A 12,060-nucleotide genomic window follows, 5' to 3' on the forward strand; every position below is an offset into this window, starting at 1 on the left:
ACCCAAAATTTAGTAGTTGATTAAATCAGTAGATAAATGTTATTACTTTTTTGTTTTCTCCCACTGTGCATACCAATGGCTCTGGCTCAGGAGTTGGCCTCTGTCTCTGGGTTTATTTTTATTTTTTTTTAAAGATTATATTTATTTATTCATGAGAGACACAGAGAGAGAGAGGCAGAGACACAGGCGGAGAGAGAAGCAGGCTCCATGCAGGGAGCCCGATGTGGGACTTGATCCCGGGTCCGCAGGATCACACCCTGGACTGAAGGCAGCGCTTAAACCGCTGAGCCACTGGGGCTGCCCCTGTCTCTGGGTTTAAAGCCCTTCTCTGCCACTTTCAAGCCAGTGTGACCCAAAGGGAGTCCTTTAATGTCTCTGTGCCGCAGTTTCCCAAACTATCTCATAGTTTCATTTGAAACTTCAATGAGAATTCATGCTAAGTATTTAGTACCATGCCTGAAACAATTATTCAATGTTAATTATTATTTTTATTATCAATATTGTTGCTGTTATTAACAAACGAGAAGCAAATTTTCAGTTTATCCCCCCATGAGTTTTCCATCTCACCCAGAGATATTAAGAGTTGAAAAAGCACCATTGACTCTCTGTATTATTAAATGCAGTTATATAGCTTTCACTCCAGTTTACAGAGCTGCAATTGATTTGATCAAATTAGGAAGATGCACCAACTACTATTTAACTAATCATAAACTACGCATATTGCTTTATTATTAGATCTGTAATGTATGGTCTCCTGAGATATTTGTGATGGTTTCCTGGCAGGCAGAAAGTAGAAATTACACAATTTTTTAAAAGCCACGACTTGCATTTTAGCAATAAGCTAGCTATTAATTCTTCTTAAAAATCAATTATGCCTGCTTTTTGTACAAACTACTGCCTTTTTTCCCCAAAAACAAATATTTCCAATATTTCTATGGAACATTTCCTTACCTCCTGAGATATGTTTACCAGCAAACAGAATTTCTTCTAACTATGCAGCATTCTTGTCAGTTAAGTGCATGCTTAGTGTAGATTTGGTATTGTGCTTATATGAAATCAAAACCAAATGAACAGTAGGTGTTATTTGTGAGTGGGAAAAAAATTCTGCACGAGAACTATGGTTGTCACATTTTTGTAAACTTTAGACAAGCATAACCTCAAGAAAATTCCCTTCTTTTCTTATTCAGTTATATAAACTGTTGATCATAATAGGGAATGATTCTACTGTTGATGGTTTGTGAGAGTGTGGACTAAGTGATTGGTGTATTACTTCATAAACCATTGGGTGGGCATGTAGATGACTTCTGGGTTGGCAGTTGTAGTTCATGTTTGCTGAGTCCAGATCTCTGAGAACTCTCTCCCTGCCTTATAGGCTGCATAACAATTTTCATCAAAACAACTCGTATCTTTTTATCTGCTTATGCCAAATTAATGCATTTTCAGTTATTGTCAAAAGTATCCTATTCTACTTGAAGATAGTTATATGTATGTGCATGCATGAATAATTATCACAGGCAATGGTTAAAGTTTGATTATCCCATTCTAAGAGAAGAAAAGCAAAAAGCAGAAAATTCCTGCTTTGGTCTTGACTAACCAGCCAAAGCAGGTGCTTTAAGAATGGCCTTTAAATATAGCCTGGTGTCAAACACACAGAGCCTTAGCAACCCTGGCTTCACCATTTCCTGCCTGTGTAATAGTAGATAAGTTACTCATCTCTAAAAACAGTGATGATCTCTGTTGCATAGAGTTCTCAGGCATTCAATGAAATAATGAATATCAAGTGCTAGGCACAGTGCCCGGCACACTGTCCTACTACTACATCATCATCAGCACCACCATTACCATCACATCATTATCATCATCATTATCACTACCAGGGCCACCATTGCCACCACTATCATCCTCTTCCTACTCATCATCATCACCAATCTTTCTCATGTACCAGACGTCGCTCTAAATAAGCACAAAATAATGGTAGCTCCTGTTATTATTGTTATGATATTCTTTTCTTTTACTGGCTTTCAGTTCATGACACTGCATATCCTGAGCCTATTACCCTGATGTAAAACATACTATCCTAACCCAATAGTCCCTAATCAAAACAAAAGCTGATACTTAATACCGTTCAGTATGGGCAGCCCGGGTGGCTCAGCAGTTTGGTGCCACCTTCAGCCCAGGGCGTGATCCTGGAGTCCCGGGATCGAGTCCCATGTCGGGCTCCCTGCGTGAAGCCTGCTTCTCCCTCTGCCTGTGTCTCTGCCTCTGTGTGTGTGTGTGTGTGTGTGTGTGTGTCTCATGAATAAATAAATAAATAATCTTTTAAAAAAGAATAATACCATTCAGTACATGAAGTAGAAAAAAAAATTGCATGCTTTCCCTTTCACTAGTCTTTCCTTTCTGTAAACAAGTCTCAGGTTCAGACCTTGCACAGGGAAGATCCTCCTTGGATGATTTCTAAGTCTTCTGAAAGCAATTCATGAGGTATTAACAATCCTCACAAGAATATGCTTCATATGACTGACGAGACCAAACACAACAGAAGTGCCTTCTGGGGATCCCTGGGTGGCGCAGCGGTTTGGTGCCTGCCTTTGGCCCAGGGCGTGATCTTGGAGACCCGGGATCGAATCCCACGTCGGGCTCTCAGTGCATGGAGCCTGCTTCTCCCTCTGCCTATGTCTCTGCCTCTCTCTCTCTCTCTCTGTGACTATCATAAATAAATAAAAATTAAAAAAAAAAAGAAGTGCCTTCTGTACTGAGTGGGCATAAATAAATTCCATTGTTGACAGCTGTCCTTTATGGATCTGCATTTCTGGTATCATAATGAATCATCCCACTTCTGACTTCTGAAAACTGAGATGAACTGTGATCTTTTATCTTCTCCACAGGCGCATACTTTTCTGTAACCTTTCATCTACTTTACCTTATAGACCCCATCAGATAGACACAAAGGGAAATATATAGGGTCTCTTGCTCTACAAAACAAACTTTGCCTGGGCTGAGCCTAGACAGGATTGTGAAGTGAGTGCAGTATATCGACCATACCTTCCACCCTTCCTTCCTCTGCCCTTGAAGTTACTCCCTTTAAATGGCACTTTCTCTATCTCCTTCCAAATCTTTCCTGACTTTGATTCTCATCTCAAAACAAAACCAAAATTCAGTAGAATGTACTGTGTAAATCTGTGTTACCTGAAGTAATACTTATTGTCTTAGTGATTTGGATGGCTTGTATAATCTCTTAAATGTAAACATTTCTTGGAAATAGAAACTAAATATGGTTTCTAAGAATTTAAAATCACACTTGAAATATGTCTATTTAAATGAACTGAACTAAACAAACCATATTTCTTACAAAAACCCAATTTCAAATCATGAAGGAAAATGAATAGGGAGGGAGCTATAGACTCTGACCTGACTACCACACATTGGAAAAAGGGGCAGTGGATGGCCACCTTGGTTTTGAATCATAGCTCCACCATGAACTGATTGTATGACTTTGGGCAAGATAGTTTAAGGCCACTAAGGCTCAATTTGCTCATTGGTAAGAAAGAGAATTTAGTTTCTAAAAATAAGTGCAATCATGAATTTGCACAGAATATGGCACATAATAAGCTCACAGGAAATAGGATTTTCCTTCTTGTTCTTCCCAAGTAGTGACTTACTGAATAGCTCCTTTTCTCTTTTTTCTTTTTTTTTTTTTTTTTTTTAGCTCCTTTTTTCTATGGGTCATCTCCCATGAGTTATCTGATCTGCTCATACCTCTTCAATTTACCTGACTTTTATATTAGTATCTTTCATCATAAGAGGTTTCACTATTCAAATAAGATAGACTTTTGCAGAGGGTCTACATTTTAGTCAAGTAATTTACCTTTCTCAGGGCACCAGGGCAACTTAATAAAATCAAAATCAAATTAAATTGGATTGGGAAAGAGGGAGAAGGGGAAAAGGTAAAGAATGAAGAGAGGGTAGACAAAAAGAGAAAAGAGGGAAGAAATAGTTAAATGATCTATCTGGAGACCCCAGAGGTGGTACCATAGGAGAATAGAGAACGTTCAACTGAACTTTATTAGAATTCAAAAGACCTGGCCTTGGATTATTCATTTAATATCGGTGACCTTCTCTGTGAAATAAAGATATTGAACTTTTCCCAAGATCTCATCCAGCTCATAGATTTTGGTTTCATTAGATTAGAAAGTAAAACATTTCTTGAGGACTTTTCAATATCAAACCCCTTTAGTATATGATACTCGAGAGGGTGGGCTCCCATTGACTCAGTCCGACTTTGCTACTGCTACATACTCTACCTATACATCTCTATGGTAGTATTACTATTCCTACTTTAAGAGAAAGAGTCTTTGGCTCAGTGAGCTTTTCCAAAGTCAAAGAGGCAAAGGGCCAGAGCAGGGATTAACACCACCTTCTAATACAAAGCCCCAGGTACTTTTTATTGCACCATGCTGCCACCCTCTGGGACAGAAGATGAGAATAGAGCTATATAGAAATTAAATTTTCATTGAATGATTCTACAATGATGTTCTAGATAAATGTGAAAAGTCCTGGAAATTTGAGGAAAAAATGCCCTGGATGTGCAGCTCAATGTTTAACAACTGACACTATGGAAAAACAAAAAGAAACAAAAAACCGATTTGTGGCATTTGTCAATTTCTGCAGAGTAAATATGCCACCGTAGCCAATTTCAAGCTATCAACTTAAAGTCACTGAACTGGAGATGGGGAGAGATGTACGTAAATCGCTCTTTCAAGGCAATGCTAGCCATCTCTTGCATATCACTGTGTGTATGTATGTGTGTGAATGTGTCCATATGAATCTGAATTTATATTCTACCTTAATTTTCTTAAAAAATAATGAAAACCTAAAATATAGGTCCATTTTTTTAAGTAACGCTGAGTGCCATGTGTTTCAGTTACACCCTAATAAATTTCTTTTCTTTTTTTTTTGGTCAAATATACAGATTACTCATCTACCTCATTAAGTGGCAATATATAACTGCCAATTATCCTGACAAAGAAGAGAGACCAGAACCCCAAGTTCCCAATATCAACCTTCTTATTTCTTTGTGGAATACTGAGTGGTTCTTATATTATTTTCAAATGACTACATTTTTTAAGATTTCTTCTGGGATGTGTGAGGTTTTCAAGGAACCTCCAAGGCAGGGTTCCTCCAGTAAATGAGCAGGTGACAACCACAGTATTTGCCAGTATTATCTCAGCAAAGGGCCATTAGGGAAACCTGAACAGAAAAGAAAGACAAAACTATCCTCTAGCCCTTCATTCCTTATTCCTCACCTTAAAGTGCCATAAGTGCATGATTTCCTCTGGAATAAAAGCAAGGTGACTGACAAGTTGTAGGGAAATTGCATGCATAATTTACATGGCACTGTGAGCAAGCAGAGGAGTTGTCATTTGTGTAGACGTCTCACAAATGATATTCGGATAGATTGCTTGAGGAATGACTCCTGATTGCTGAGACAATTTACTTCATCTGATTCATTTCTTCTGACTGTGAGATACAGAAGTAAGACTATAGCAGAGGGTTAAATGTGAAGAGTATTCTATATAAGAAAATTTGCACAAATGCTTGAATTATTGTCTATATAAACGTGCAGAAATTCCTCCCCATCTACTAAATAAAGGGAAAAGAGGAAGGACACTAAAAGCATCACTGCTGTTCAGAGGAAAATGAGATATGAACTAAGGAGCAACTCACTTTTTAAAAATTATGATAAGGGGTGAAAAATCCTAAAATTTCTATTGTTATCTACAGCACAAATATCTACAGGTATCTACTTATATCTGAGGTTAACCTACATAGTAAAAAAAAAAATGTTTAACTAAAAAGTTAAAATAAGAAAAAAAATGTTTTACAATGGAAGAAAGAATGCTTAGGACTAAGCTAAGCTTAGTCGGTGCCAGCACAGATGGCTGGGGAAAAAACCCAAAACTAGATCTTAGACACTAACAAGTTTTTGCTTTGAAATTGTCATGAACACAAAATAAATATTTTTCTTCAATTGCTATGTTTCTTATATGAAAGAGTTAAGTTAGAATAAGTCCTTGGAGCTTCTTTCTAAATGATTCTGTAAGACTCCACACTGCCCTGAGTTTTAGGCAACTCCGTAAATAATGAACATGATAAAAATGAAATAAAAAAAAAAGCATGACTCAGATTTTTTGAAATGTGAGGTCTCTAAATTTTAAATTGTTAATTTGAGACACAGAATTCATATCTAGTGAGATTAAAGACAGCACAAACTTGAGTCAATCTGAGGTTCCTCCAACTCAGGAGAGTTCCTAACAATCAAACAGGACAGCTAGAGTAGGAGGGGAGCGTGATGATTCATCATAAATCCCTTAGGTAGAGCAAACAGATCCAGTAAACAAGTGGGTGCATGGTCATGTACAAGGACAATTTGAGGGTGACTTCCTAGCTTGAGTCTTGTGGATCTCCCTTCTCATTCTTCCTTGCCCCCAGCTCATTTCATCTGCTCAACCATCTTACATCCTATAGTCAATGAGAGATGGGTTAGTCCTTTGATAAAGCGCTGCAGATAAAATGAGTCTGATTTTGAGCAATTTTGAGTCTGGAGAAACTGCCTGAAATCCAACTGGAGATATTAAGAGGTCTGAGCCGGGAATGTGGTATGAGGAGTCACCCAGGGCATTGCTGAATCCTCTTACTGCAGTGAAAGGATGGGGGGATGACACCCAGCAAGAGACTAGGAATAACAAAAGGGAAAAGGAAAAATCAGTATTTGAGGTGGGAGGAAAGGATTCAGAGCCATTACAGGACCCTGAGAAAGACTGTCCCGAAAAAAAGAAAACTAGGAGACAGCCATTATCTGTGTCGCTGACTGCCTGTGGATCAAACAGGTAAGACCCGGGGAGAGGCTGACGGATGTGGCACCTGCGAGGTCTTTCTGTAAAGTTAGAGACCACTAAGCAGGTTGCTGAGGAGAGAGTAGAAGGAGACAAAGTGGGATACCAGTGACTTCTCACCTTGTTTCTCTTTGAATCCTCTTGGCTACTTTAAAAATACATATTCTTAAGCCCCATCCTTGGAGATTCTGCATCTCTGACTCTGGATTCGTGAGTTTTTATCTCATGTCTATTCTTGAATTTTATCTAGTATGACTCTTAACAGTGTTCCATATTATATATATATTTATTCTCATCTTCCATCTAGTGTGTGAACACCTTGAAAGTAAAAATTAGGTCTCCTATGCTCTTGTTGCCCACAGCATCTAGCCTGAAAAATAATATGTACTCACTAATATGTGTGGGTTAATTTGGTCATCTTACCATTCTTTGTTTTTAAAGATTGTATTTATTTATTCATGAGAGTCACAAAGAGAGGCAGAGACATAGAGGGAGAAGCAGACTCCCTGTGGGGAGCCTGATGAAGGACTGAATCCCAAGACCTCTGGATCACGACCTGAGCCAAACCACTCAACCACCCAGGTGTCCCACTACTGTTCTTAAAGATAAAATCATCCAGGGACACCTGGTGGCTCAGTAGTTGAGTGTCTGCCTTTGGCTCAGGGCCTGGGGTCCTGGGATGGAGTCCCACACTGGGCTCCCTATGGGGACCCTGCTTCTCCCTCTGCCTGTGTCTCTGCTTCTTTCTCTGTGTCTCTCATAAATAAATAAATAATAAAATCTTTTTTAAAAAAGATAAAATCATCCAGGTGATCAATTTCAACGACTATAAAAACTTAGACCCATCCTTGAATATCTTTTAATAACAAAAATTTGAAGCTAGAATAAAATCCAAAAGGTGTCTTGAAATGGCCAGCAGCAAGAAAAAAGAATGTTTTCCAAAATGATTCATGACATACAGCCATGTCGGCTTTATTTTGGGAGGATGTTGATTTGATTTGGAGACGGTTAAATGTGTCACTCTAAAAGTGTATGTGTTTTCACATGATGTGAAAAAACGTAATTATAGCTGTCCCTTGATAGCCTATTCATTTACAGCGCTATTTTGGAAACAGTAAGTTTCAAAATTGGTTTCCAGTTTTGGAAGGAAGTTCTACTGTATAGTAGCTCTGGAGCTTTGCCCCTATAGATTTCCTCCATTGGAATTCAATAAAATTTAATTGAATTACAATGGGTGAATCCACAAGGTGTCAATTGCCGGCTCTCAGATTAAGGCACTCTCTTTCCTCAGGCATTCACACCTATCAGTGCTGAGTCCCAGGCACAGGTTTTTAGAGAGCAGCTCTGTACCAAGGAACACCTGTGTGCATTAATAAATAACAAAATAAGTACTGTAGTGAAATCACATTTTATTTTAGGAATTGAAGAAAAACTCACTAAATTTCTATTCTAGCACACAGGATGTGGCTTACTCCTTTAAAATGTCAAGCATACAGACACAGATTTTATTTAAAGAACATGGAAACACTGCTTTTCTTCCTTGATTGACTCTAGGATATAGTCTTTTCCCATCAGGAAAAAGATAAGTTTATATGTTTTCTGAATGGGCATACTAATAGCATTGTCACAGTGTATCAGGGAGCTTCAATGGCAGTATCTCATTTTGTCATTAAAACCACCAATCAGGTAGCTACAGTAGGATCATTCCAGTTTTTCACATAAGAAAACTGAAGCTCAGAAAGGTAATGATTAAGTGTAAACCAGATTTGTTTCTTTTTTTTTTCCCTGTATTTTTCCTTTCCATTAAATAATGTAATTGGGAAAAATAAATAATAAATAAATAAATAAATAAATAAATAAATAAATAAATCGGTAACTACTTTCTGCATCATTCTAAAGGTTCTCTCTAGCCATGCATGCGCCTGAGTTAGGATAAACGGGGCTTTGCTTCATGCAATATATGTAAAGTTATGGGGAAAAAGTATTTCTATTACCCTGTACTTCCATTTATACCTATATGTTCATGAATGTAAAACACACACACACAAATTCAAGCTAACCAAGGAAATAATAGTTATCACTGGAGAGCTTTGTTACAACATGTTTTTGAAGCCATCATTTAACCTTGGAAAATGGAAACAAAATGGCACTAATTAAAATATTTTAAAAAGAGATAAAAATCCACATAAAAGGAATGCTTTCAATTTTGTTCTGCTTCAAGTTAGATTCTTTAAAAGTAAATCAGGTTTAGGCAAGTCTAAATTTGCAGACAAAAGAGGCCTTAAAAACTTTTGTTTTAGAAACCACTTTTGTTGGTTGTACAGGCCAATAGTATAACATTATGTAAGTGTTCTGTCTTCTACAAATCTGGAAAAGTTCTAAAAGGTATTAACGAGAAGAAATTGCAGATTCGTATTTTTTCAAAGAACTATTGGATTGAAAACCAGTTAACAAAAGCTTTGCACAATGGATTGTCTATTTTGCCATCATGTCAAAACAACCGCCTTTGATACCACTCACTTTTCCTCTCCGGGCATATATATAACATTTTTGTTTGTACTCTGTTATTTGTTTTCTTTTTTTGGGATTTAAAACTATGTCATTTACTCACGTAATTGCTCTTCTCATGGCCATATCTTTACTTTTTGCTTTTAAGAAAGCCATGCTATTTATTTCCCCTCTTTCCTGTCCCATAGGTGAGTCATCTAACTTATTTGAGCTAAGTGTCCATATCTATAAAGTGAAAAGCTGGACAAGATATTCTTTATGATCCCTTCCAATTTTAAAGCTTTATGCAGTTTTAGAGAAAACCTGAAGGGTCACACAAAATGGTGTAACACTAAAGGACAAAGACAAGGAGTTTCTTTTTCACTCTCTGCAAACTATGCTGGACTCTTCCCCGATTGATATTTCATACTCTAGACAACTACACATTGAGAATGTAGGGCAGAGAGAGAAAGAGAAATGGTGAAGCACAGAGCTAGTGGAGCAGGTGGAGGGAGACAGGAGCTATTGGACATTTGTGGATCGCATAGGTGTTTTAGAGGTGGTAGTTAAGCACGTCACACCCCAACCCCCCAACAGACTCTTCTCTCTTCATTAATAGTAGCTCTATGTGTCCACGTATTCAAACAGAACAAAACCCTTGGTCAACACCCTTGCCTTCTGTCTGTCTTTCACTCCCCTGAGCAAATCTGTCAGCTGTACCTGCAAAATAGATCCAGAAACTAACCCTCTTTCACTACTCCCACTGCCTACAAGTTACTCTCATGTCTAACTTGGATGATAGCAGCAGCCTAACTGGTCTCATTTCTGCTCTCCTCTCAGCCATACAGATGACCTTATTAAAACATAAATCAGGGACGCCTGGGTGGCTCAGCAGTTGAGCGTCTGTCTTCAGCTTAGGGCATGATCCTGTAGTTCTGGGATCGAGTCCCACATCGGGCTCCCTGCATGGAGCCTGCTTCTCCCTCTGCCTGTGTCTCTGCCTTTGTGTGTGTGTGTGTGTGTGTGTGTGTGTGTGTGTGTCTCATGAATAAATAAATAAAATATTTTTTAAAAAATAAAACATAAATCAAATCCTATCACTTCTTTTTAACCCCAAAGGCTTCACATCTCACTGAGAGTAGAACCAATGTCATAACATGACTTATGAAGCCATTCACAGTTTTTGGCCACTCCCAATACCTGATGCTTTACTCATTGTTCACTGGGTTTTGGCCATACTTCCCCACTCACTACCCTCCTAGACCAGCAGGTAGACTCCGCCATGAGGCCTTTGTTATCAACTCTCCCTCTGCCCAGAAGGCTCTTTTAGATATCCACAGCCAGTTCCCTCACTCTTTTCTATCTCGATTCCTTATCTTCTAAATTGAGGCCCTTCCCGAGCATCCCACCTCACTTTTATCCCATTTCACCTTCCATTACTCAAATGAAAACATAATAAGTTAGAGATATAAGTCAGTTTTGCTCACTTTTGTATCTGCAGTGCCAAGAACAGTGCCTGACATATAATCAGTCAGTAAGTCTTGGTTGAATTGAATTGAATTGAACCCAACAACAGTATGAAGATCTTTTTTTTTTTAAGATTTTATTTATTTATTCATGAGCGATACAGAGAGAAAGAGAGAGGGAGAGACATAGGCAGAGGGAGAAGCAGCCTCCCCTCAGGAAGCCCGATGTGGGACTTGATCCCAGGCCTCCAGAATCATGCCCTGAGCTGAAAGCAGAGCTTAACTGTTGAGCCATCCAGGCATCCCAACAGTATGAAAATCTTGCACCATGCCTTAAATGGCATGCTGCCATCTACTCAGATGCTGACTAGATAATGAGAGCATACAGGCCCCAGTATAGGACTCTTTCTAAAGATGCAGACCATTTAATATCCAAGTTTAATCAGAATAAACCACAAGCAAGACAAAAATGGATTGCTCTGTTTTACCTCAATCGTTACCAAAACCATCAAATTCATAATAGCCATAAATAAACTTGTGTTGGATAATATTCCCCTATATAATAACATCCCATTATTGAGAATTAAGATTGTATTAACATAAAAAACACATTTTAAATTCTCAAATTACAAAAAAACAATAGTGATCAAGGTGGTGTGGTAAATGGATGGAGGTATAGAAGATAAAAGAATAGCAGAATGTTGACAATTGGCAGAACAGGGTGCCAGTTATACAGCATTCATTATATTATTCTGTTTACTTTCCATATGTTTGAGATTTTCTACAATGAAAGTCTAAACACTAAAAATAAACTGAAAAAAAAAAATCCCAAAGTCTCAATTTTGTTTTCTAGTCCCTTAAGAAATAGTTCTAAACAAGTTTCTTGGGATCCCGGGGTGGCTCAGTGGTTTAGTGCCTGCCTTTGGCCCTGTTGTGATCTTAGAGTCCCAGGATCGAGTCCCACATCGGGCTCCCTGCGTGGAGCCTGCTTCTCTCTCTGCCTCTCTCTCTCTCTCTCTCTCTGTGTCTCTCATGAATAAATAAATAAAATATTAAAAAAAATAAACAAGTTCATTCTCTGCCTTTCCTTTGTCTTTTTCTTAATTAAGAACACAGAGTTGTATCCTCCTGCATGTGATGCCAAGGCATTGATGTACCTGGAGGGACCCTAAATAAGCTTATGCATGTAGTGGTCACCTTCAGAGTAACGACAT

Source organism: Canis lupus, chromosome 9 (assembly GCF_003254725.2).
Source record: "Canis lupus dingo isolate Sandy chromosome 9, ASM325472v2, whole genome shotgun sequence".
Lineage (NCBI taxonomy): Eukaryota > Metazoa > Chordata > Mammalia > Carnivora > Canidae > Canis > Canis lupus.